The 21614-nt window shown below is 48.8% G+C and overlaps 1 protein-coding gene across 19 annotated transcripts in view; it reads left to right on the forward strand.

Moving 5' to 3' along the window:
- Nucleotides 1-21614, forward strand: part of LOC106510465 (uncharacterized) — an 806226-nt gene that overhangs the window by 165197 nt on the left and 619415 nt on the right. For 12 of the 19 annotated variants that reach the window (XR_014805374.1, XR_014805375.1, XM_084959508.1 and 9 more), the window contains one exon: nt 20184-20577. The gene's annotated coding sequence lies outside the window, so the exon portion shown is untranslated. The remainder of the gene's footprint in view (nt 1-20183; nt 20578-21614) is intronic. The other 7 variants (XR_014805376.1, XM_084959509.1, XM_084959507.1 and 4 more) reach the window with 1 other exon arrangement.

Below are 21614 nucleotides of genomic sequence, written 5' to 3' on the forward strand. Positions count from 1 at the left end.
TATACCCAGAAGTGGAATTGCTGGATTGTATGGTAGATCTGTTTTTAATTTTTTGAGGACTCTTCGTACTGTTTTCTGTGGTAGCTGTACCAGTTTACATTCCCTCCCTCAGTGCGTGAGGGTGCTCGTTGCTCCACATTCTCGCCAATCCTTGCTATTTCTTACTTTTTTGATAATAGCCATTCTGACAGATGTGGGGTGATGTTCTTGTTGTGGTTTTGATTTCCGTTTCCCTGAGGATGAGTGATGTGGAGCATCTTTTCATGTGCCCGTCGGCCATTGGTACGTCTTTGGAAAACTGTCTATTCCAGTCGTCTGCCCATTTTTTGAGTGGGGTCGTTTGTTTTTTTGATCTTTAGAAATGTGAATTCTTTATGTATTTTGGATATCAACCCCTTAACAGATATGCTATTTTCCCATTCAGTGGGTTGCTTTTTCATTTGGTTGATGTTTCCTTTGCTGCACACATGCATTTCACTTCGATGTAAACTCATTAATTTTTAGCCCGATGAGACAGATTAAAAAATAGCGCTAAGACCAATGTGAAAGATGTTCTCTGTATTGTTCTAGGAGTTTTATAGTTTCACTTCTTACATTTAATTGTCTAGTCCATTTTGCGTTTATTTTTGCCTCTGGTGTAAGAACGCAAGTGGTAGAAACCTTAGTTGAAGAACGAATGGCTGAAGCCTTTCCTAACCTGGGGAGGAACACAGACCTCCAGGTCCGGGAAGCCCAGAGAGTCCCAAAGAAGATGACCCCAAAGAGGTCTGCCCCAAGATGTGCTGTAGTTAAAAGTGGCAAAAGTTAAAGAGAGAATTTTAAAGGCAGAAAGCACAATGCAACTAGTCACATACAAGAGAACCCTTATAAGGCTCTCAGCTTTTTTTTTTTCCCCCCAGCAGAAACTTTGCAGGCCAGAAGGGAGTGGCATGGTATATTTAAAGTGCTGAAATGAAAAAAATTACAACCAAGAATACTCGACTTGGCACGGTTATCATTCAGAGTGAGGGAGAGATAAAGTGTTGCCCAGACAAGCAAAAACTGAGCTTATCACCGCATAACTGAACTTACAAGAAATAGTAAAGTGTTTTCTTTAAGCCCAGAAGAAAAGGCCAAAACTAGAAATAAGAAAATGTATAAAAGATGAACTCATCCTGATCAAGGCAAATATACAATAAAGGCAGTGGGTCAGCCACTTAAAAAGCTGGTATAAGGGTTCAGAGACAGAGGTAGTAAAATCAGCTGCAAGTACAGTGAGTAGGTAAGGGATACCTGAAGTGAAAAAGATATAAAAGGATGTCAAAACATCAAACAGGGGGTGTAAACATGTAGCGCTTTTAGAATGAGTTTGAACTTAAGTGACTCTGAGCTTAAAACGTATGTGTATATACGTGTACATGAACCTCATGGGAATCACAATACACACACACACACACACACACACACACACACACATCCGTGAACCTCACACACACATCCGTGATCCTCATGGAAATCACAAACCAAACCCCTGTAATACATACAGAGAAAAGAAAGAAAAAGAAACTCCACAGTAAAAATCATCAAACCACGAGGGAAGAGACTGGCAGAAGAAAGGAACAGAGGACTGTGAACAAAAGCAGAAAACAGAGAACACAGGGGCAGCGTGTGCATGCTTGTCTTCACGTCTCCTGAGCATCTCCTGTCATTTCCCCTCAGCTCATGTCCTGTGGTCCAGACCCTTAGCAGTGGGTCCCTCTCCAAAGCCTGCCTGCAATTTTAAATGTGTTGTCACGAGTTTTCACTTGTCCACAGAAAGAGTCTTTTTTGGAGGAGTTACTTTACTCCAGTAGGACTGGGTGCAGAACCCCTAACAAGCTCAGGTAGGATGAACTCTGTGTTAGCAGCATCTCCTCTCAGGGGCTGGAAGAAGGAACGATGCACGGGTTTTTGTATATACACCCCATTGCACAGCGGGTGGTAGAAGGTGGTGGGTGCACTAAATACCGTGGGTTTTCTGATACCGCATCGGTATTTGAAGGTAACTCAGGCAAGGGGATCCTATTACGCATTTCCTAAAGACAGCTAACACTTTCTTTGTGGGATGACTAAGAATCCAGGCACGATGGGAAACCTTGTGGGTGGATTATTTCATTGCCTCTTGGTGAAAACCCTCTGCCGTGGCTGTGATTAATGTCTTCGTTCACAGATGAGGCCCACGAGGGTCTAAGGGATGAGTGTTATGCGCAAGGTCACGCGCCCCAAAATGGAGCCAACAGTCAAACCCAAGACGCTCGAGGGCAGAACTTAGGCCCTTGGCCAGCGCTATGCTTGGTCTTCATTGAACTCTTCCTGCCTCCGGTGATCATTCGTGGTGTGTCTGTGTCTGGATGGACGGTCAGCTCCATCCAGGAGTCTGTGAATTGTGAACCAGGCGCTTCTCGCCTGGAGCCCTGCACAGCCCACAGTGAGCGCCTCATCTCGCGGGACCGATGGGAACTGTCTGGGGAAAGGCAGAGGATGGAAATAGAAAATGAGTGCAGTGTTAGAATTCAGATATGAGGGGGATGCGGGGGGTGTGTGTGTGTGAATGCCAAACCTTGGAGTGAATGAGGCGTGGGGCGGGGAGAAGGGGTGGGCTGACGTCTGGGCAGGTGATTCTGGAGACAGATGAACGGAAGACACTCATCTGAAAGGGGCACAACTAACAGAAGACAGAAATCTGTGTCCCAGAGAAGAACGTGTTGAGTTTCAGGCACAGGATGGCGAGGCAAGCTGTCTAACAAATGCCAGGGGATGCGAACTTGCTCTTGGAGGGTTTGGAATCGGCCACCCCTCCCCCAGCCAGATACAGGAGAAGCCACCTGGCACCACATCCTCTCTCTCCCAAGTTTCAGCTCCCAGTTTGGCTTCTGAGAGCAGGTGCGCAATAAATCCTTGCTGAATTAAATTGAAACGTTTAAGGAGCCATTTTCTGAGCCAGGCCTTTCTCTGCTGTCAAGGAAGAATTTATTTCATGAGACCTACACTTTTGGCAGACGGGTTCTACTTCTCTCGGCTGGTCTGAAGCCATGATTTAAGATGCTGATATGGCTGCCCACTGTTGGGAAATGGGTTCTCGGTTGGGGAAGGGGTGCGGCTTAAAGGTTTGGGAAGAAGGTAATTTAAAGAAGCTCTGAAAATGATGGTTGGTTTATACCCTGGGCCTCCCGAAGTGCTCTGGCTCCTAGATCTATATGCTTGGTCCTCAGAATTCATGATTGTCTGAGAATAGTTGGCTCTTACATGAGCACAGACAACTTCGTATCATCTCTCTGCAAGAGACAGGGAGTATTAATGCGATGGGTGTAGCATCTGGTGCACGTTTTCTTTCTTCCTCCCTGTGGATGTTGTCCATTGCAAACATCATCTTAAATATAATGAATGTTTGCTGTGCTTGGGAGCCGTGATCAGCGATCAGAAGACGTGGCTCCTGGTTGTAACTCCATGGTGTGCCTTTCCTCTTCCCATTTCATGACCAACAGCAACACCTTTCCGCCCCTGAACTTGCCTGATCTGGATGAGGTGATATCCTTTCCGAGACACCCAGAACTAAGATGGAGTGTCCATGCCAGCGCTTCACGATCACCTGTTTCTCAAGAAGACGCCTGCAGCAGCTAGAATGAGCCCTGTGATTCAGTGAATTAAGAACGAAAGGGGACGTTTTAATTTTAGTGGACGAGTGCCGTGTGGCTTCTGGGAAGCCAAGTACTCAATCTCTCCGCCTGCAAATTCCAGTTCTTGTCCCCAGTTTCAGTGGCTGTGAGAGCCAGACCATCCTTGCCGGGAAGGCATCTGTGAACCAGCTTACTTCTCCAGTGGGGACCAGGGAAGCGGAGGGCAGAGAGACCCCTTAGGTGCTGGTTTGGTCCGTGTGTCTCTTGGCCAAGTGCTCAGAGTGCTGTTCAGTCCTTCCAGCTCTAGTACTTGGTCTGGATACGTTGTAACCTTATCAAGTTATAACTTTCCTCGTTGGTTTCATGAGCTGGACTGTCAGATCCTCCCAGGTATAATTACCTGAGAAGTGGACTCTGTCTGCTTAGTTATGCAGGGCTCTCTACTAACCCCAGACGGAGGTGTGAAAGATGGAACACTTCTAAGACGCAGACACTTGGGTCAATTGGAGAGTTGGCTTTACCTTTTTTATGAGTGACTGCCGAAGTTATCAGTGAAGTAAGACGTTTCCTTTAATTCAGCTTGAATACTTCTGTGTGGAGTTAAGATAGTCTTATTTTGAGTGTGATCGTCTCTTTCTGTTCGGTTTTACGTCGAAGCCCCTTCAGAAGGCGCTTTTTTCCTTTTGGTGCCTCTTCTCACACGCTGCTCATGTGCGTCGCGGCAGTGGGCAACCCAGAAATATTAATGGCTGTAAACACGGAAAACGGGGACTTCCCCTGTGGCTCAGTGGCTAATGATCTCAACTAGTATCCATGAGGATGGGGGCTTGATCCCTGGCCTCCCTTAGTGGGTTAAGGATCGGCGTTGCCATGAGCTGTGGTATAGGTCGCAGATGCAGCTTGGATATGGCATTGCTGTGGCTGTGGTGGAGCTGCAGCTCTGATTCAGCTCCTAGCCTGGAAACTTCTGTTTGCCGCAGGTGCAGCCCTAAAAAAAAAAAAAAAAGAAAAAAGAAAGAAAGAAAGAAATTCGAAATCGAATCAGAGTTCCCTGATCTAGTGGTTAAGGATTCAGTGTTGTCACTGCTGTAGCTCATCGTTGGCCTGGGAACTTTTGCATGCCATGGGTGTGGCCAAAAAGAATAAAAATGAAATTAAAGAAAGGGAAATCAATTAGCCTACTCCCTGAATCATCATGATTTCATTTTTGTTTATATTCCTGGGTAATTTACACAGGTAAGATGATACTAAACATAGTCTTTTCTGTTTTATTTGTATTTCTGCATTTTCCTCTGTGGTGCCACAAAATCATTGTAATGACTCTTTAGTATTTCATCCTGTTGCTTAACAAATATTTATTAAAAATTGCCCCCCAGGATTGAACATTTATGTCATTTTCAAAGATTTGGGAGAAAATCCTCATTAAGTATCTGCACGGATATTCTTTTCTTTTCTTTTCTTTCTGTTGAGTTGTATCCTCAGATAAAATTCGCAGAAGCAGGGCAGTTACCTGAAGACTGTTTTCCTGAATCTTGTTACATGTTATAATGCTTTCCAACAGGTTTGTGCCAGTTTACAGCGAAAGAATGAATATAGGGCTTACCGAAAACTCGTCAGGATTTGATGTTACAATTTGTAAAAATTGAGGTTTGGGAGAGTATGTCACGTTTGCTTATTTTTTATGTATTTGATTTCTCTTCAAGCTTTTGATCTTCTTTCTAGTAAGAGAGACCTGGATGTTCCCAACCTAATCAAAGGCAGTGTCTATTGGCTTTAGAGCAGGCACAGTCATTTTTCTGAGCGCTAAGATGATCTCCTGTAGCTTCTCCTTCTATGAGCCAAACACAAAAGAGAAGGAATGAGTTATTTAGCAACATGATAACCTGGGGTTATCTTTACCCAAACAGGAAAAAAAAAAAAAAAGTTGTGCTTAATTATTTATTTCTCACATTGGAGACCCCAGCTCTGTTATCTGTCATTAATCCAGTGGAAAAATTTTCAGCCTTCCTGCTACTGGACCCTCAGCAACACCTGACTCTGGACCAGTCTCTCCTTGCAACAATGTCTGTTGGCACCTGGTAACCCTGTTTTCCCCTGTTTGCTTGCACTTCTCCAGCTGCTCTTTGAGGTCTTTTATCGCCTCCATCTGCACACATCTGGCCTCTGAGTGTGGGGTGTTCCTAGAGCATAGTCTTTGGCCTTCTCCTCTTCTATGCTCAGCCGCTCAGAGGCTTCCATCACCACTTGTATCCTGTCTTCATCCCCAGCTGGAGTGCGGGCCATGGAGGTCTGAGCATCATCTGAGGACCTTATTGACTGAGTTCAGTGTGCTCTGTTCTGTCTCCTTGGGAACCTTCCATCCAGGTCCAGGCACCTTCATTCATTCACTCAGACAAACTGGGACCCGAGCAGCCTCCGTGGTACCCTTTCCCCTCGCTCCCCTCCTCCACGCCAGTGTCAGGCCGTGTGGACGTCGCCTCTGAAACGTCTCTGGGCTCCATTCGTTTTTCACCATTTCCCGAACCACCACCCACAAGCCCACGGGCTCGTCTTCCCACATCTCCTCACCCTTGCCTCTCCCCATTCTGCTCTGTCCTGCTCCTGCTCTTTTCACCAAAGGAGATGCTTCCTTTGCTTAAAAACCGCTGTGGCAGAGGTCCCATGGTGGTTCAGTGGTTAACGAATCTGACTAGGAACCATGAGGTTGTGGGTTCGATCCCTGGCCTCGCTCAGTGGGTTAAGGATCCTGGCATTGCCATGAGCTATGGTGTAGGTTGCAGATGCAGCTTGGATCCCGCGTTGCTGTGGCTCTGGTGTGGCTATAGCTCCGGTTAGATCCCTAGCCTTGGAACCTCCATATGCCGCAGGTGCGGCCCTAGAAAGAAGACAAGAAAAAAAATTTTTTTTTAAAACAAAATAAAATGCTGTGGCTTCACGTTACTCTGAGAATGAGAACCAAACTCTTCGCACTGTGTCCTCCTGCAGCCCCCTCACCAGCTTCCTCTCCCACACTCTTACTTGCTCTCCCCACCCCAGCCCGCGTGGGCCTTCTCTACATTGTTCCCACGTTCCCTGCTCTCTCCTACCCCAGGGCCTTTGTATGTTCTCTTCCTACTGCCTGGTGTAGCTCTCTTTTCTGTCTCTGGTTCCTTTTAGGGATGCTGAGACGGGTGGGCACTGCTCACCACTTCCATCTAAGCATTCATCCCCTTAACTGCCAGGACTGTTGTCAGGTGACAGCTGAGTCTTTCCCCCAGGTATTGTCCTCACCTGAAGCGAGCTGCCTTGCCCAGAGTTACGGATGGTTGATGTGGGTACAAAGTCCGAGCCTCTGGGCTCAACTGGAGCCATTTTTTATGTGCCTTCCAGGCTCTAGAGCTCTCTGTGGCCAAGCATGTGTGGCCAAGCTCTCTGTTGCTTCTTTTCCCTTGGCCCCACGCAGCTTCCCTCACTCCCTTACAGGTGTCATGCCTCAGGGCACCTCCTGGTCATGTCCCTGCACTCAGATTTTTACAGCAGACTTGCTTTCCTAGGTGTCTGAGTCCTCCTGTTGATCCTTTAGGTCTCCTCAGGGCGTCTCCCATGACTCACTCACATATGCACATTCATCAGTATCATGCATTACTGCAAGACTAGGCTCCGAGCTCCATGAAAGCAGGGCGCTCACCAAATCTCCCGCTCCAGGCATAGTGCTTGGTGCAGAGAAGGTGCTCATTGAACACAGTTGATTCACCCTCCTTACTGTCGTTATGCCCCAGAACGTTATGGGGACACTGAATTAGCCAACACTGAAGCACTGCTCCTGGGGTAAATGCAAGGGTAGGTTCCTACGAGCCTCTGGTCGCAACATTTTCATCAGCGGATACATATATGTCTGTGTGCGTGTGTGTGTTTCTGTTTAAAGGCACCTCATCATATTGCTCATTCATTAACAGAACTCAGGGCCAGCAGCTCTGTGTCTCCGGCCTGGATGAAGCTTTCCTGCCCAGTGTTTTCTCTGCCAGGCACGTCGCAGCCTTCTGGTGCTCAGGCCACTAGACAGCACTACACTTTGGGGCTGTTTTAGAAGGAAAATCACCAGTACACCAACAGTCACAGACAGGTGAACAAGGGGCACTAAGTAACCAGCAAGAAGGTCATAGTTCTCAAATGAGAAGGCAGAGCCTGGCTTCCCACAGTCCGTGTCCTCAGGGAGCATGCGTGGCGGGAGACTCAGTTTTTTCACTGTTTTGTGCATGTCTGTAGATGACCACGAAGTTGCTGCGAGTGCTGATTGTGGGGTTACAGATACATTTAGTGAATCGGCAAATTTAGGAACATGGAATTTGTGAATAATGAGAATCACCTCTCTTTGTTTAATGAGCGAATGTGATGAATCAAAAATGACCGCAAATGATTGCCCTCTTCTGGCCCTCCTTTTGGTAATGACCCCCTGTGTTGACTCTGTAGTGGCCCTGAGACCTGCTGTGGTCACGGGGACGGTCACAAGCAGAAAGCCAGCTGAGGCCTGGGAAACGCGTGCGCGTGGTGGCTTGCTCTCTTAGGATTCTCTGGAACCACCACACGCTGCCATCACCAGGCACTGCCAGCATGAGGCTGGAGAGCCCAGGCTAGTGTGCCTGGATGATAAGATGTATGGCCAAGCCACCCCAAGCTGTCTCCCCAGCTGACACTGAGTCACCAGATGTGGGAGTGAGGCCACTCAGGGTCATCCAGCCCAGACGCCTGGCCCACATCAGAAGACCTACTGGTCCGTCTACAGAACCATGAAAAATAAAAAAAAATGTGTGAGGCAAGTTGCCTTAACCTACTGAGTTTGAGATGCTTGTTCCTTGTGGTTTCTTCACAAAAATGTGAACCCTCGAAGTAACTGTGACAGGTGAAAGTTGATGGAAAAGTGTATAGATCAGATTACGTCACTAGTTAAATAGAAACAAAGTTGGAGGCTTTTCCACTTGGTAAGTGGAGTCCTGACTGGCTCAAGAGGAGGGGGTAGGGGAGCCCCTGATGCCAGCCTGGGAGCATGTGGACACCCAGCTGCGGAATTTCCTTGGTGGACATTGTTAAGCCAGCTCAACAGTCCATAGGGAGTTCTGAGCCCAGCTTGGAAGGGAGTCATAGGGTGATTTTTTTTTTTTTTTTTAAAACAATATTTGGCTACTCCATAGACTGACAGGTCTCTTTCGGGGCAGGCTGCTGCCTTTAATGTGCATAGTCTTTACGCTTAGATTTCTTAATGCTGTGTTTAAACGCACTCTGAAAATCCCCCCACATCTTTTTATCTCAGGCAGTGGTACATCTTTGGGACAAAGAAATCTTTGCATGAAAAATCGGACTAGTGGTATTTCTCAATAAAACCGGGAAAAAAATCAGAATAGCAGTGTTTCTCAATAAAACTGTGGGAAAAAAAAATCAGAGTAGCAATTAAAAGGCATAGAGGTCTCTGGGGGTATGTGTAAATTGAATTGGGCATAGACTGTACGACAAACTTTTCAAAAAACCAAGAACTAATCATTCAGTAAGCCAACAACGTTATTTTTTGAAGCTGGTCCTTTGAATGGCTTCCACTGTATTTTTTTTTTTAATGCTTCAGTGACTAAAAATGGCAAAAACATTTTATTTATGTAAAAAGAAATCACTTGTATGCAAAGTTGCAGCTGCTGCTTATAGGTATACAAATGGATAAAAGCCTGGGAACATGGAGTTTTTCTTTTTTTAATGGAACTCTTGATTTGCTCTTTAATGTTGAGAATCCTTAATTCAGTGGTATCTTGGAGCTTGAACTGGATTGACGGCAAAAAACTGAAATACTAGGAAGACATTCGTATCCTGGTTCTATCTCTTTGGATGCAGTTGTGCTCTGGCGAATGACGACTTTCCTGATGAGGCAGGAAATGGAAATGGTGATGATGGCAGTGACAATAATAATTAGTCAAATTTCTAATCAATTGCTGTTTACTATTCCTTGGTCTGCTTTCCCCATACTTCACAGCCCTGTCTTAACGATAATCATCTTTTTTCCACTGGAGAATGTTTAAAAATAGGCATATGACTTGAAAATCATTCAGAGAACATACGGCCCGCTATTCTGTACTCGAGTTAATTTGTTTTTGGTGACTCAGAAGAAGAAAGAAATTCCTTGTGTATCCTGCAGACAGGACGATGCTTTAATAAAGAAAAGCAAACCATGCCTTATTTCTCAGAGCACCGTTCAGGTCTATTTATTTTTTGTTGGATGCCAGTCGGGGCCGTGGTGGTGGAGAGTTTAAAGGACATGAACTGGGCTGGACCAGGAGGGAGTCATGGTCAGACCTGATGTCTGTGCTTCGGTCCTAAGGAAGGGGTGGCCTGGGCAGCGGGGTGACCTTGCTTGGAAGAGCTGTTTATCCTCAGCGCTGACCAGCGGTCTAACAGCAGCTCGTGGCCGGGGGCGACTCTCACCCCTAGGTGACATTTGGCAATTCTGGCCCACATTGTTGGTCATCCCAGCTGGAGACGAGGGTGCTCCTGGCCTCGGGTGGGTGGAGGCCAGGGATGTTGCTGACCATTCTATAGTATGTATGCGGGATAGCCCCTGTCATGCGGAATTCTGGCCCCAGTGTTACTGTGTCGAGGTGGGAAACCCTGCTGAAGTGAGGCTGTTTGGACCTGCTACAGAGGCTCTCACTTAGAAACCTTTCAGACACTTTGGGGGTGTTGGATGCTTGGTGGAGGGTGTCTGGCCAGTGAGGAAGCAGAATCACAGAGAAAGTCGACAGAGCCAAACTAGAACTCAGGTCCCTGCAGGAGAGCAGGCCTGAACTTTGAGTTCCCGCACGGTGACAGACCTTGCAGTTTTGCAGCAGACCCCATAGCTGCAAGGGCTTGGCCCCCACGTCTGGTCTTGCTCATCCCCAACCCCCGGGCCCTTCAGCCCTCTGTCACGCCATCTCTCTTCTGCACTTCACACACCTCTCCCCACATCTTTATCTCCATCCCCGGCCACGTGTGAGTCCCTTCCATCCCCCAGAGAAACAAACGAGAAACAAGCCAAGCCAGGAGACCTTGTCCTTTTGCCTCCGGGTCCTCCACCCCTGTCTCCGGTGTCCCCATGTGGAGCCGAACTTCAAGAGTGGCCTCCATCGCTGTCCCCACGGACCCGCTCCCCTTCACTCCCCACCACTGCAGAGGCGGCTTTCTCTGCTGTCCCCTTATTTGCTTCTTCGCTGCTGCTCTCTTTTTACTAGAACAGGAGCTCCTGTGTTCAGGTGCCTTCCCCCCTGCCGCCCCCTCTCCAGTGCCGTAGAGAACAGGGGAGGCGCCCTGGGCTCGCAGGAGCTCGTGATGGGTGGTGGTTAATTACATCGCTGAAGGCAGGAGGCCTCCTCGGATGCCTGGGTCTCACCTGGCCTGAGCAAAGTGCTATTTCTAGGATCATGGGAAATTGCATTTGGATTTCTCAGGTCCCGGAACAGCCCCGCTTTCTGCCTTTTTCTTTAAACCCCTTGTGCCTCGTGTATGTCACACTTGGCGTTGCCCCTGCTCTTAGGCCCAAGACAGCCCGGAAACAGTGTCTGCTTTTTCTTCAGGCCTCAGCTTTGCTTCCACTTGGTTTCAGTCTAAGGGAGATCACCCGTGAACCAGCCTTGGAAATTCAAGGGTTGGTGTGTTGGCTCCTGTCCCTCCCAAAGGTGCGCGCAAGTCCCAAACCCCGGGACCCACGAGGGCGGCCTTATTTGGAAATAGGGTCTTTGTGGATGTCAGCCCAGGTGACAGGTGTCCTTAGGAGAAGAGGACATGGGGACATAAAGACATGAAGTCATGACCATGTGAGGCAGAGGCAGAGACGGCAGTGACGCGTTTGCAGGCCGAGCAGTGTGGAGGGTGGCTGGCAGCCCCCAGGAGCTGGGACGGGGCCTGGGGCAGGTCTCCTGGAGGCTCAGCAGGGGACGTGGCCCTGCTGACACCTTGCTCTCGGCTTTCTGGCATCCAGACCCAGAGGACGCATCCCTGTTGTCCTAAACCCCCAGTTCGTAGGGGTTTGCTTATCAGCCCCCAGAAACCGTCATGCGAGACCAATAGTCTCTGAGTGTGCTGGTCCCTTCGGCCAGGCCTTGCAGCTCAGGAAATTTGTGATGGAAATAACCCTGGGCACGAACTGGCCAGCTCAGCATTGCCAGACAAAGGGTGTCAGTGTGGTGAGGCAGCGAATTCCTCCTCTCTCCCACAGAGAGGGGGATGTGACAGGGGGCGGCTCTGGGAACCCCAGGCCTGAGCCCTTTGGGATCTGCCTGGGGCCTCGTGGTCTGGGGACTCTGGGGATACCTGGGACCAGGCAGGTAGAAGCGGGGACCTGAACCAGATGAAGCCCTCTAAAATCATGCACTGACACAAGAGATGGCCCCAGGAGTTCCCGCTGTGGCTCAGTGGGTTAAGGACCCGACATTTTCTCCAAGAGGAGGTGGGTTCAGTCTCTGGCCTCACTCCTTGAGGATCCAGTGTTGCCGTGGCTGTGGCGTAGGCCACAGCTGCTGCTCTGATTCAGCCCCTGGCCTGGGAACTTCCATATGCTGCAGGTGCTGCCCTAAAAAGGAAAAAAAAAAAGAAAGCAATGGTGCCAAAGTGAACTGGAACACTGGGGCTCTTTGCTTCGGTGACATCTGCGACATAAGAGCCATCACCCCGCTTGGGTGGGGTCTTGCACCTTCTGCTCTTTGCAAGGGCCTCCTCCTTACCATACCTCGTGAACATCCATCTCTTTTGTTAAACTTTAGGTTTTAGAAAGGAGAGGACTGTTGGTCTTGCACTCTCCTCCCCTCGGCATGCTCCCCAATACCTGGTACCCCGGAAGGACCTCGTCATGAGCAGGTCACTGGACTCAATTGATTAGAAGTCTTCCCGTGCAGTTGTATGTCCTTCAGTAATGAAAACAGGAGTTCACTTGTTTATGACGGTGGTTGCTTCAGCACTTGAAAGAACATTTTCAGGCACCCACGATGCTAAAAGGTGTAGGGGAAAAGCCATCTACAGCAAAACATTTCAGCCCAGAGAACTTGCAATACCAAGTGTGAACCCTAATAAAAACCTGTGGGTGTGAGTGAATAGTAATGCATTCATCTTTGCTCATCACTTGTAACAAATACCCCACACCAGTGCAAGTTCCTGATGGAGAGCCGACTGGGTGGCAGGGGGAGAGGAAGAGAGCCTGTGTGGGAACTCACTATACTCGCTACTCCGTTTTTCTCCGAACCCGAAAGTGCTATAAAGTCTTAGTAAGTCTAAACACACGAGAAATCTCATTTTCCTGATTTTAGATGTGTACCTACTTTGCAGAATTGCCATCAAGAACACACACACAGTTAAGTAGCATATATGAAGCTGGCTACAGAGAGGGGATATAATCTTTGCGGGGGTCGGGGGGGTAGGGGCGTGCCCATGGCACGCAAATTCCCACACCAGGGATTGAACCCAAACCACAGCAGTGACAACGCTGAATCCTTCACCACTAGGCCACCAGGGACCTCTCATAGATTAATTTTTATGTGCAGAAGTTCATGTAGGAAACAAGCAAGATGAAATTGATAGCAAAATGACCTAAGAAGTAACACTCCAAATCTTTTTTTTTTGGTAATTAAAAATTCTTTAATTTTTTGCTTTTGGGGGCTGCACTTGTGGCATATGGAAGTTCCCGGGCTAGGGGTCTAATCAGAGCTGCAGCTGCCAGCGTATGCCACAGCCACGCCAGATCCAAGCCACGTCTGCGACCTATACCACAGCTCACGGCAGCACCAGATCCTTAACCCACTGAGTGAGGCTGGGTACCAAATCTGTATCCTCATGGATGTTAGTTGGGTTCGTTACTGCTGAGCTACAAGAGGAGCTCCAAATGCTCCAAATCTTCTATCATCTCCGCCACTCTTGATAGCGGAAACTCCACTTTTTGCATAATTTCAAGATCTCCCTGGCACAGCCTCTCATACGGTTTTTATCCAGCTACTTCAATAGTTGAAACTGGAAGGCAGTACTCTGGCCAGCACCCTGGTCTGTGTTTTGATTCTTATTCCATCCTTCTGCCTTTGGGGGAAAATCCAGGAATTTTGTCTGACAGCGTGATATGACGACTAGGACACTAGCAGTGCAAGAATGTTCCATCAAGGAGAAAGTGGTCCCCAGCAGGGTACTGGTCTCTGCGGGGCTGTTTGCAGAACTGAGAGACGCAGAGTCAGTAGTGAGTCGAATGCAGAGAAGAGCAGCATCTGAGCGGTGGTGAAGCCAGTGAGAAAGTCACACAGCAGCACAGAAGCGTAATAAATGGCTCGGAGGAGAGGAGGTAAGAACTGAGCTGGCCAGGGAGGTGGAGGTGTGTTGGGGGCAGATTTATTATGTGAAAAGCCCTGGGCCAACAGGGAGGTGAGAACTAGGAGGAAAGAGAAGGGGATTCAAGACAAGTTTCTGGTCAGTGCAAGACGTTCTGCAGGGGAAACGAGCAAAGGGGCAGATTCATTCAAGTCATTTATTGTCTCTTTAATTGTTGGCTTTTTTCCTTAAACACAATAGTTGTCCGATATGGAAAGGCACATATTGTACCTTTAGGAGCCTCTTTGGAGTGTACTGTAGGACAGGTTTTTTTTTTTTTTTTTTTTTTGTGGGGCCCTTGTCTCTATAAAGAATTTGATGATAGAAATTATTCGCCGCAGGAGATGTGGCGATGTCCTGATGAAGGTGTAAACAGTGGGCAGAGAGGATGAGTTCGTTTATTCTCTAATCTGCACAGGCCAGCAGTCCAGGCACCCTTACCCAGGCCCAGGGACCAACCCGTTGGTGCTTCTTATTGGCCATAAGCCATTCCTGGCTGATGTCATGTCTTCCATCATGAGCAAAAGTAGCAACCCTGGTATTCCTCATAATTCCAGGACTTTTCAGAACCAGTTTGTGTCGAAACAGCACGTAGTCTTGGCTCTGCAGCTCCCAGTTCCTTTGATTTAGCTCTGGTTTCTTCATTACTCGTGATGTGTCTTCCTTCATGCCACCTGTGAATACTGGCTTCCAGGGCATCAGAGGTTGTGTTTCATTGGTGGTGACTACCTTGCACTCTTAGCAGGAGCATGCAGGAAAATGGGCATGCTGATTCATTTTGTAGGGATGTTAAATGTACCATTCGGAATTTTTTTGTGTTGACATGGAACATGGAACAACCCATCCTCCAGTGGTGTCTTCTTTTCAGCTCCGGAGGACATAATTCCTGCATGCCCAGCACGTGGTCTCTTTGGGTGTCGATGGCACCCAGCTGCTTGCAGAGTGGGATGCAGAAGGGAAGCTGGGCATGGGACCCTGGGTGGAGGAAGGAGAGCCGTCCATTTGTGCAGAGAGTGTCTCTTCCTCATCCAGCTTAACCTGCTAGACTGTGGTCCTGGATGACCCCACAGCTCTGAGTCCTGGAGCTTTGGGGTGCGTTGACTCCACATACGGGGTGAAGGGCCCAAGTGTGCACCAAAAGGGAGACATCAAGACTGAGGTCTGTTTCTAGGGAGGAACCCCAAAGCCTGGGGTCACTGAAGTGTGGGGCCAGATCAGAGGCCCGTCTAGCCTGGGCCCGGAGCGCACACTGCCTGTCCGATAAGATTATAAACATCGGAGTTCCTGTGCTGATGCAGCAGGTTAATGATCTGGCTTGTCTCTGTGGAGGTGCCAGTTTGATCCCCAGCCCAGCGCAGTGGGTTAAGGATCTGGCGTTGCTGCAGCTGTGGCGTCAGTTGCAGCTCCAACTTGGGATTCAGTCCCTGGGCCAGGAACTCCATATGCCGCAGGTGTGGCTGAGAAAGAAAACAAAATTACAAGTCTTCACACGGTGTCACTTCTCTCTGATTTCCTGATACACTGCCTTTTGTCCCTGTGTCCCACCAGCTCTTTGCTGCTTCAGTGCCATCACCCGAGCCGTGCCTCTGTGTAGCAGATTTTACTTGTGAATTTGTCTCCAAGAAAACCCTTTTCCCTCATCTTCTTCCGATGAGTACTTTTTTTTTTTTTTTTTTGTCTTTTCTAGGGCCGCTCCCTTGGCACATGGAGGTTCCCAGGCTAGGGGTCGAATTGGAGCTGTAGCCGCCGGCCTACACCACAGCCACAGCAACTCGGGATCTGAGCTGAGCCGAGTCTGTGGCCTATACCACAGCTCACAGCAACACCGGATCCTTAACCCACTGAGCAAGGCCAGGGATCGAACCCACAACCTCATGGTTCCTAGTGGGATTCATTAACCACTGCGCCACGACGGGAACTCCCCGATGAGTACGTTTTTACTCTTTAAAATCCAGCTGTCTTATTACCTCCTGCCTCAAAATTTCTAGAACTTTCCTGTATGCCCAGTTCTCTCCGTGTGAGAACCTCTGATCCTTCCTCCAGCCATCCATTGAGACCTGTCTAGTGAGCACCTACTGTCTGCCAAGCCCTGTTCCAGGCGTTGTAGCAACAACAATGAACAAAACAGACCCTGCAAGCCAGCCGTTGCACAGGATCCTGGCCTCTCTGTATCTCTGTTTCCTCTTATCTCCTGTTGGAATTCTGTTTGTCAGTGTTTTCTGTCAAGGGCTGGATAGTAAATACTTCGGACTTTGTGGGACCACTGGTCTGTGTTAAAAGTACTCAGTTCTGCTTTGTAGCATAAAAGCAGCCAGAGGTAATATGCAAATAAGTGGGTGTGGCTGAGTGCCAATAAAACTTTACAGAACAGGTGGGGGGCTGCGTGCTGCCGATCACCTAGTAGTTTGCTGTGAGAGAATATAAGCCACATGGGAACAGGTCTTTTTTATCTTTTGGTTTTATTATTTCCACTTCTCTCTCCTTGGTGCTTAGAACTGCTCCTTGCACATAGAAAGCGCTGGTCAGAGATTTGTTAAGCGAGGGAAGTAAAACCACTCTGTCTGTTGGACTGGATGTTTCCAAAAGACGGGGCCCCACATCCGTGGCGATCACACAAATGTGTGTGGAAGAGCTGAGTGAGTGACACGGACACCTTTCTCTTGAGACTTCCTCCTGGTCGGTGCTCTGGTGGACGCCGGGCACCGGGTAGATCCGGGCCAGCCTTGCTAACCCGGCATATCGCGGCTGCCTCCTGGACAGGCTGAGCTGCACATGAGGAACCAATAAGAGAATTACAGGCAGGCCTCCCCCCTACCTGCACCAGCTCGGTGACAGCCTGCTGCGATCTTGCCGAGACCTCGGCCTCTGCGATGGCCGTGAAAGTTAAACATGACTGCCTGATGGAGGGAAGTGGCAACAACAGGAGCCACCATCAGACTGCCTGGCAGCGCCGGCCTGGTGGGTGTCCCGGGCCCCCCCTTCCTGAGCCAGGGTCAGCACATTGGCTCCGACAGGCGGGGCCCGGGTGTTTGGTGGGGGCTGTCAGCTGAAATCCAGAGGCGGAGCTGGTGCTGCTTTGGAAATGGGGGCCTGACAAGTGCAGCCAGATAAAGACAAGAGGAAGAAGAGGAGGTGGGGTGGGGAGCTGGGGGAAACTGGCCAGCAGGGCCCTCTGCTGCTGCTGGGGGGTGGGGGGGCTCCCCCAGCCAGGCCGCCACTCCTCTTCTGTTTCTTGTCAACTGTGCTGTCACTGGACAGTCGGCGAGATTTCAAACAGATAACCGCCCCTTTGGGAAGCCGGAATGCCTTGGCAGACAATTTTAGGCCTTGATTTGATTGATAAATCCTTTGTGACAAAAGGGGATGAAAGAGGCCCCCCGTTTGGTACATATAAATAGGAAATTAGCTGGCAAAGTTGTCAAAGATAATTAACTTTCCGATTCTGCGGGTCTATTCAGGTTGACATCCTGAAATTATTTAGAAATGCACATGTCAACGCTCTGACAGAATTTGGGCCTGATCAGATAAACAGATTTGGCGATGTTTGATTGTAAAATGATGTCAGCGCTTAGCTGGTGTTTTATCATCGCGGGCTTCTGCTGGCTGCAGTGGATGTGTAGGGAGAGGGTTTGGGTGTGTGGGGTGGGTGGGGGCTGGGCGCGTGGCATGGGGGACTGAACAGGACGCACAGAGTGCAGCACATCGGCCTTCTTCTTTTACTGTCAGTGAGTTGAGAAATTCCTAGCCTTCAGTTCAAGCACAATTAACCTTGGACTCAGCCCAAGGACTCCTCCCCAGGCCTCGACCTCCAGCAGGAAGGGAAGCATTCTGAGGGATTTAGCAGCAGACACATCATCCCTCTGCTCTCCCATGCTCACCAACCAGGCAGGGGCAGCATGCAGCATCCTTAGAGTTAAACGCGACTGTTTAAGTGTAAGAAGCCCTGCTGCTTCTTACTCATTATGGCTTTGGGTACATTACTAGGTCTGATACGCTATTAAGAGTGGAGCATACCTTTTCTGGCATCTGCCTCTTGTTATTGGAAATTGCCTCTTTAGAAGACCAGTTCAGGGACTTGCTCTTGTGGCTCAGTGGGTTCAGACCCTGACTAGTATCCATGAGGATTCAGGTTCGATTCCTGGCCTCGCTCAGGTTCAGTGGGTTAAGGATCTGGTGTTGCCGTGAGCGTGGTGTAGGTCACAGACATGGCTTGGATCCTGCATGGCTGTGGCTGTGGTGTAGGCCAGCAGCTGCAGCTCCGAATCGAGCCCTAGCCTGGGTACTTCCATATGCTGCAGGTGTGGACTGAAAAAGAAAGAAAGGAAAAAAAAAAAACTAGTTCAGAGCCAAATTCTTCCTATGAAGAAACACCCTTCCTGCAAGTGAAAGAAGATGGATGAGAGCTAACATTTCCTGGCCACCTCCTTTGTGACAGAGAGGCCATGCCGGACACTTCTGTGTCATTTGCACACTTTAACCAATTTCGTATGAGCTATGTCTTTCTCCTTTGTCTGGTGAGAAGACAGGTACTCAGAGAGGTTAGTTCAGCTCCTGGAGGTAACCCAGCTATCAAAGAAGTGGCATTTGGATGTGAACATGGATTTGACTGCCTCTCCTTTTTCCCCAGCATGACTTTCTTGTTAACAGAATCATTGATTCTTAAATAGAAGTGAGTTTGAAGACCCTGTAGTTCAAGGTTCCGCCACTCATGAACAAATGGGCCAAGTCCATCCTGCGACCTGTTTTTAACTGGCCCCCAAGCTGAGAATGCTTTCTTACATTTGTAAATTCTCACGGGGAAGATCAGCACGATATGTCAGGACATGAAATTAAAATGTGAGGCGTTTCCGTTGTGGCTCAGTGGTGACGAACCCGACTAGTATCCGTGAGGATTCGGGTACAATCCCTGTCCTTGCTCAGTGGGCTGTGGGTTAAAGATCCCGCGTGGATGTGGCTGTGGTGTAGGCTGGCAGCTACAGCTCTGATTTGACCCCTAGCCTGGAAACTTGCATATGCTGCAGATGCTGCTTGAAAAAGACAAAAAAAAAAAAAAAAAAAATTGAATGTCCATAAATAAACTTTTTTTTTTTGTTTTGTTTTGTTTTGTCTTTTTTGTTGTTGTTTTGTTGTTGTTGTTGCTATTTCTTGGGCCGCTCCCGCGGCATATGGAGGTTCCCAGGCTAGGGGTTGAATCGGAGCTGTAGCCACCGGCCTACGCCAGAGCCACAGCAACGCGGGATCCGAGCCGCGTCTGCAACCTACACCACAGCTCACGGCAACGCCGGATCGTTAACCCACTGAGCAAGGGCAGGGACCGAACCCGCAACCTCATGGTTCCTAGTCGGATTCGTTAACCACTGCGCCACGACGGGAACTCCTAAACTTTTATTTGGACATAGCCTCACTCATTCATTTATGCATTGTCTACAACTGTTTCTGCACTATAACTGCAGAATTGAATATTTGCAACAGAGACCACGTGGCCTTTGAAGCTGAAAGTACGTACTGCCTGGCTCCTTACAGAAAACCTTTACTGACCCCTCATTTCATTAGTGCCTCAGTGAAAGCTTATTGAGTTCTGAGTGTAGCACTGGCCAAACTCAACAGGTTTATCTAATTTATCTCAATGACTCAAGGCGGGTGCTCTTAAGTGTTGTTGTGCAGGAGAAGAAACCGAGGTTTAGACACGTTCAAGAAGCTGGTCAGGCTAACAGAGCAGAGCCAGGATTCACAGCCTGATTTCCCGCTCAGAGCTTGTGCTTGTGCTCGGAATTCCCTCATTTTATTGCCATTTCACTTCACTGCAATTCCAGTTACCTGAGGTGGCTTTTCTAGGCTAGGTGCCTGAGATGCAGTGGTAATGACCACGGCGTTGGACAGGCAATGACCCACAGAGGTGTCCTCCTCCTAATTTTCAGAGCTGTGAACATGTCACCTTCCATGGCAGAGGGACTTTGCAGACATGGTTAGAGAAGCTGGTTCTGGACCATCCAGATGGGTTTAAGGACAAGGGTACTTGTAAGAGGGAAGCAGGAATATCAAAGAGTCGGCAGACTGGGGGCAGCAGTTGGTTGGAGTGTGAGGCCGTGAGCCAGGGAGTGCAGGTGGCCTCTAGAAGCTGACCAAGACAAGGAGGTATCTTCTCTGAGCTGGACTGCAGGAGAGTCAATGTGTGTTGCTCTAGGATACTAAGTCTGTGGTCTTTTGTTCCAGCAGCCACAGGAAGCTAATACACAGCCGCCAGGTTCTTGCCTGGAAGCCACCCAATGCAGTAAGAGACCCACTCGTCCACAGAAGTAGATTTCGAAGGATCATCTGCCCTGCAGCTGTCAAAGAACTGAACTGGAGGTGGAGTCAGCCTCGAGGCCTTCCTCAGAAGGCGTTGGAGGGCTTGCCGTCCTGCAGAGTCATGTCCTCAGGGAGGTCCTCTCTTCATTCCAGTTTCTGGGGCTGGATGCCGGCGTCTTCCAGCACCGGCCACAGAGCGTCGTGCACCTGAAGACAAGAATCAGAGGGAGTTTTCCTCCGCCTCCTGCTTCAGGCGCTGCCACTTGCGCTGCGCTTCTGGGGCTAAACGCCGGCTTTCTGGCGCGTGACCTACACCTCGGTGAGTTTTCTTCTCCTGATTATTGAGGAGCGAGGCTTTTGCAAAAGGGAAATCAGAATTGTGCCTGCATTTTATTAGCCTTGTGGCTATTTGCAAATTAATTGGGAAGGCAGAATAATTTACTTCTTGTATAGAATTCAGTTTTGATTACTGGCGTGTCACTAAAGTTCCAGCTTCCACCAGAGCTCTTATTATGAGAAATTAAGATACCTTTCTCCTTCCCCCAAATAAAATAAACATACGGCTGTGGGACGCGATCAAATTAAAAAATATCATTTAATCCAAGGGAAGATAATTATTTGAATGAAACTGGAGAGGAGAAACTCAATCTAGGGTTTGAATGTTGACATGAAATTGTGAAGGCTATTTTCACTCATCACTGACTTTTAATAGCACTTTGTACGGAGTAATTTGCAGCATAAACCTTGTTAATGTGATATTGGTTATTTCAGCATCATGTCAGGGAATCGGAGCCGTTCCCCAGGCCACTGCTGGGGTGTCCCTGTGTGTCGGCGGAGATATTCGAGAAGTCGTATTTACCGACGCGTTGCCTTGTCTCTCAGTTGGCTTTATTTTCTGCAGTCAGGCTTTGCTCAAAATGTCATTTGGGAGGAGAGCAGAAAGCTGCTGTGGGTGTAGCATGCATATCCCCCTCTGTGTATCATATATGAGTGTTGTGTGTGTGTTTTTCAGGCCTGGTTCATAGATTTTGGGGTGCTGCCCTGATTTTTGAGGCTGACCTGTGTGCCCTGCATTTGGTTTCAACAATAAAAGCCATTTTGTCCCCTGTGTCCTTGGAACTTAGGCACTTTGAGGCATACCCTGCCTGCTTTCCACCTGCCAGCCCCTGTGATTTTTTGGGTGCTTTTTTTGGCCTCTGGAACCCACTCTGTCTGGAAGTGAGCTGGGAATGTTGAGGACTATTAGTCCTCGAACAATAAGGCCTGTGAACTGGTGGGGACAGCGAGGATACCTCTCCTGGGATGGGGGTGGGATGTGTGGACAGCCACGTGGCCCTTCTCTTCTCCCAGTGTCCC

This window comes from Sus scrofa, chromosome 6, assembly GCF_054392235.1.
Source record: "Sus scrofa isolate SSC_HxYL_T2T_F1_AM1 chromosome 6, Sscrofa_HxYL_maternal_Yorkshire_Landrace_v2.0, whole genome shotgun sequence".
Lineage (NCBI taxonomy): Eukaryota > Metazoa > Chordata > Mammalia > Artiodactyla > Suidae > Sus > Sus scrofa.